At 44.9% G+C, this 5,573-nt stretch overlaps 3 non-coding genes across 3 annotated transcripts; all 3 read left to right on the top strand.

The window, feature by feature from the left end:
- The first annotated feature begins 89 nt into the window (after positions 1 to 89).
- On the top strand, positions 90 to 161 carry trnap-ugg (transfer RNA proline (anticodon UGG)). Its single transcript has one exon. It is a non-coding gene; the product is annotated as a tRNA-Pro (tRNA).
- A 223-nt stretch (positions 162 to 384) lies between these two features.
- On the top strand, positions 385 to 456 carry trnap-cgg (transfer RNA proline (anticodon CGG)). The gene has a single exon. It is a non-coding gene; the product is annotated as a tRNA-Pro (tRNA).
- A 345-nt stretch (positions 457 to 801) lies between these two features.
- On the top strand, positions 802 to 873 carry trnap-ugg (transfer RNA proline (anticodon UGG)). The gene has a single exon. It is a non-coding gene; the product is annotated as a tRNA-Pro (tRNA).
- The last annotated feature ends 4,700 nt before the right edge of the window (positions 874 to 5,573 follow it).

The raw sequence follows: 5,573 nt of genomic DNA, 5'->3' as shown, positions 1-5,573 counted from the left end.
ATGACCCCAATTTATTTTGCTGACTTAATACCCCTGCCTCACAATGGAGGATTTCATCAGACAGATATCAATTGCCGACCCACTCTATTGGCTCGTTGGTCTAGGGGTATGATTCTCGCTTTGGGTGCGAGAGGTCCCGGGTTCAAATCCCGGACGAGCCCAAGAGAGGTAGTTAGGTGTTGCTAACTGTTTAATCTAGATAGCCAAAAATGGTGCACTAAAATAAAAGTACTCTTTACAGTTTAGTCAGTGCTGAGTTGTTGCAAATACTAAGCAGGATGCATTTCTTAGCAGAATGACCCCAATTTATTTTGCTGACTTAATACCCCTGCCTCACAATGGAGGATTTCGTCAGGCAGATATCAATTGCCGACCCACTCTATTGGCTCGTTGGTCTAGGGGTATGATTCTCGCTTCGGGTGCGAGAGGTCCCGGGTTCAAATCCCGGACGAGCCCAAGAGTGGTAGTTAGGTGATAAAATAAGATAAAATAAGATAATCCTTTATTAGTCCCGCAGCGGGGTAATTTGCAGGCTTACAGCAGCATAGAGTTAAAGTGCACACAAGAGACATAGTAAAGAAACTGTTTAATCGTTTAAATCCGGATAGCCAAAATCGGCGCAAGAAAAGCACTCTTTACAGTTTGGCCAATGCTGTCAGTGCTGAGTTGTAGCAAAAACTGAGCAGGATGTATTTCTTTGTAGAATGACTAATTTATTTTGCCAAGACATGCTGACTTAATACCCCTGCCTCACAATGGAGGATTTCATCAGACAGATATCAATTGCTGATCCATTATATTGGCTCGTTGGTCTAGGGGTATGATTCTCGCTTTGGGTGCGAGAGGTCCCGGGTTCAAATCCCGGACGAGCCCAAGAGTGGTAGTTAGTTGATGCTAACTGTTTAATCTAGATAGCCAAAAATGGTGCAAGCAAATAAAAGTACTCTTTACAGTTTGGCCAATGCCGTCAGTGCTGAGTTGTAGCAAATACGGAGCAGGATGCATTTCTTAGCAGAATGACCCCAATTTATTTTGCTGGCTTAATACCCCTGCCTCACAATGGAGAATTTCGTCAGGCAGATATCAATTGCCGACCCACTCTAGGGGTATGATTCTAGGGGGTATGAAGGGTATTGGCTCGTTGGTCTAGGGGTATGATTCTCGCTAGAAAAGCACTCTGTACAGTTTGGCCAATGCTGTCAGTGCTGAGTTGTAGCAAAAACTGAGCAGAATGCATTTCTTTGTAGAATGACTAATTGTCCAAACTGTAAAGAGTACTTTTCTTTGCTTGCACCGTTTTTGGCTATCTAGATTAAACAGTTAGCATCACCTAACCACCACTCTTGGGCTCGTTTGGGATTTGAACCCGGGACCTCTCGCACCCAAAGCGAGAAACATACCACTAGACCAACGAGCCAATAAAATGTTTCAGCCACTGATATCTGCCTGACCAAATCCTCCATTGTGAGGCAGGGGTATTAAGTCAGCATGTCTTGGCAAAATAAAATACAATCATTCTGCTAAGAAATCCATCCTTCTCAGTTTTTGCTACAACTCAGCACTGACAGCATTGGCCAAACTGTAAACAGTACTTTTCTTTGGCTGCACTGTTTTTGGCTATCTAGATTAAACAGTTAGCAACACCTAACTACCACTCTTGGGCTCGTCCGGAATTTGGACCCGGGACCTCTCGCACCTGAAGTGAGAATCATACCCCTAGACCAACGAGCCAATAAAATGGGTCAGCAATTGATATCTGCGTGACTGAAGTCTCCATTGTGAGGCAGGGGCATTACGTCAGCATGTCTTGGCAAAATAAAACACAGTTGCAACATTTGAAGAATTAATTAACAATATGAATAGTGAGTGCGAGAGACAATTTTCCCTCGGAAATGACCAATCCAGCCAGTCCCTCTTTGAATTTTGAGGATTGGTATTGTACTCCTCATTCATGTAAAAGATCTATTTAAAAATATATTCCATTAAATTTGCTGATCATGTCACAGTTCTGCTCTCTCCTCCCCTGTCATTCTGCCTCACACTCACCTGCCAGCCACTCCGACCTCATCAGCTCACTCAGTTCACCTGCCAGCCACCCCCACATCATCAGCTCACTCAGTTTACCTGCCAGCCACCCCAACTCATCAGCTCAACTCAGTATATAAGCTCAAGTCACACACACACTCATTGCCAGATCTTTTGCTGCATTATGTGTGACCTTCCAGCGTTTTCCCTTGGACTGATCTCCTGGTACCGACCTCCCCTGTCTTGGACTCTTCTACCTCATCTCTGCCCCGGTAAACGTCTCAGCCTTCCGTCCCTGACCCCGAGTTTTGCCTCTGCTCCTCCTGGTTTCTGTTTCCCCGGCTTGACTTCGCTGTGTGAGTCGACTCGTGCCTGGTTTTCTGCTGGTGATTCCCTGTCCTTTACAAATAAAACTCATACTAACTATTTATCATGTCAGTAGTACTGCATTTGGGTCCTAAATACACCCGTTACAGATCAGACTCATGCTCGTTTCATGATAAACCCATTTTGGTTTAATGACCCCGTGGCTATTTCACTAGTGCTACCCTTACTACTAGGAACAAGGCTTTAAAAATAGAAATTTTTGTTTTGTTTTTTCTGTCAATCTTTCTTATCCTTAGCTGTCATGAACATTGGAGCCTGCAAGAGCTGCTAGCATGGCTTTGGACTTTCACTGTGAGAGCCTTTCAATCACATTGCATGTCAATTGCATCACGACCCTTTCTCCCCTTTTTGTCTCTCTTCTGTTTCGCTCTCTTTCACACACATAAGCACACACGCACTCTTTGCCTTGCCTATGTATGTTTGCTAAAGCAGGCAAGCATGCAAACATGTCTACATAATGCTGTGTGTCTGTATGAGGTTTCAAACAATTCAGCACACTAACATCAAACACCTCACCAGCGCCTAAGATGGACATCTGAGATTTGACCAATGCACAGCAACAATTTACATAGACTCACAATGGAGACACAGACGTTACACAGTTATGAGACATATATGATAGATGCAGCGCTGGTCGGGCTTGTTTCATATAGATGTGGCGTTCACATGAATTGACAGTGGTCGTGACTACATTCCGGACCATGGGAACAAAAAGGTCTCTTCCTAGGGCTGTCTAGCTTGTAGTATCCGTCAGCATCATAGTGGGGCTAATGACAGCGTTTAGCAATGGTCTGGAACGGTCACACGCAGAGGAGGGGTGGGTCGTAACCCAGCAGAACCGGTGTTGTCCCTCCCCAAATCAAGCCATTCTTGATGTAAAGTGTAAAGGAAGGACCCCGAGTCAATCTGGCAGACCGAGACCATCTGGGTCCTAAACCCAGTCATAAAGAACAACAATCAGACCTATATTTCACATACCCTCAGATTAGCCTTCCGTCAAATGCATTTTATTTAAGTCAGCAAAATTAACTCTTCACAATCTTTGCGAATTGAGCATATAGGCTACTGTACAACAAAACAAAGTGCCTTGCTATTTTTAAATAAATAAAAGATGTTAACCTGTCTTTATTTAATTTACAACAGCTGTTTTGTGGTTGTGTATCCTTTAAGTATGCTTGCTATCAGATCATCTTTGCATTGTGAGTAAATAACATTGTTTTAACATTTGTTGTGTAAACCAGGCTTTACTATGAGCCAGTGCCCAGCCGCTATTGTATGTGTGTGTGTGTGTGTAGTAGAGGGCAGCCAAGGTGCTGATCCTGCAGCTGAGAGCGACTACTGCTAAGGAGCTGTCCCACGCATCACTAGTGTGTAGCTTATGTGTATGCTTTCTTTCCTGAATATAATTCCTTTACTACACAAATGTATGTTTATGAAAGTATACAACCTCTTCTTTTAAAGCTTACATAATCATGTAACAAAACAAGTACAATTAGCATATGCTATTTATAGAGATCTTTTTCATATGGGTGTTGGGAGGTGAGAAAATGGCCAATGTTTGAACATATTTATGGAAGCTTGGTCAGTGGCTCTATGCTTAAAACTTTGACGCTGTAGATACCCCTGTTGTGTCAGCTTGGATGTGTCAGGGACAGTGTTTCCGCTTGTTATATGCATAGTGTCTCAAATTAAGTATGTTGTGTGGCTTGTAGTGGCTTTGAAGCATAATTCATAATGTTGACAACAACAAAAGATCACAACATGTTTTTTTTTAAACAATTTATTCTGCTTCAATCCATGTTTATTGGTGTTTAGCTATTAAAATATGACTTTTTCACTCTGGTCAAATGCCAGTTTACTCTCCCATGCGCACCTGTTTTACTGTGCAGTTAAGCAGCAATCTAACAGCACTATAAATTACATTTATGTAACAACAATAACAAAATTCATATTTTCCCAATTTCTTTGGCTGATAATGGTAAACAATATGACAATTAAAGTTACATTCAAAAACATCAATCAAATATGTTAAAAAATGATATTAATACAGCCTTATCCATTATGTTAAATACTTTAATGGAGGGTCAATCCGGTCCCAGCGCCTGTCCTCAGAATCGCATATTTGTCCCTCAAGCTCTTCAGTCCGACGTTCTCCAGTGGGCTCACTCCTCTAAACTTACCTGCCATCCAGCGAACCCAAGACGTCCTGCGACAGTGCTTCTGGTGGTCCTCTCTCCCCGAGGACACCAGAGAATTCGTCAACGCCTGCCCGATCTGCAACCAGCACAAACCCTCTCACCAAGCTCCGGCTGGTCTCCTGCATCCTCTCCCAGTACCCCATCGTCCTTGGTTACACATCTCCCTGGACTTCGTCACCGGGTTGCCCACATCCGAAGGCAATACCACCATCCTGACGGTGGTTGACCGGTTCAGTAAAGTGGCCCACTTCATCCCTCTGCCTAAACTCCCCTCTGCCAAAGAGACAGCCAAACTCATCTCCATCCATGTTTTCCGCCTACGTCGACGTTGTCTCCGACCGGGGTCCCCAGTTCACCTCCATATTCTGGAGGGAGTTCTGCACACTGTTGGGAGCCACCGTAAGCCTGTCTTCTGGTTCCCACCCACAGTCCAATGGCCAGACTGAAAGGAAGAATCAGGAAATGGAGACCGCACTCCGATGTCTGGTTTCTCGGAACCCTACTTCCTGGTCCCGACAGCTGATGTGGGAGGAGTACGCGCACAACACCCTGACCAGTTCCACCACCCATATGCTTCTGTCCGGCAATCACCACGAAACCACCACCTTCCACATCCTGCAATCACTCCGTATTCCCCTCATCCTGGGGTATCCATGGTTATGACGCCACAACCCCCATATCGACTGGGCTACGGGGGCTTTCCGAGGCTGGAGTCCTTCCTGTCACCACGTTTGCCTGAAACAAGCTGCCGCACCTCAGGTTCCTGCTCCAGTCAACTCCACACCTGAGCTCACAGGGGTTCCAGTCGAGTACCACGACTTCAAGGAGGCATTCAACAAGACCAAGGCCTTGTCTCTGCCTCCTCACCGTCCATATGACTGCGCCATCGACCTCCATCCGGGTACTTTTCCCTCCAAGGGTCATCTATTCTCCCTGTATTAACGACTGCCTCGCTGCTGGACT

Source organism: Anoplopoma fimbria, chromosome 4 (assembly GCF_027596085.1).
Source record: "Anoplopoma fimbria isolate UVic2021 breed Golden Eagle Sablefish chromosome 4, Afim_UVic_2022, whole genome shotgun sequence".
NCBI lineage: Eukaryota > Metazoa > Chordata > Actinopteri > Perciformes > Anoplopomatidae > Anoplopoma > Anoplopoma fimbria.
This window is presented reverse-complemented; position numbering and strand designations above follow the sequence as displayed.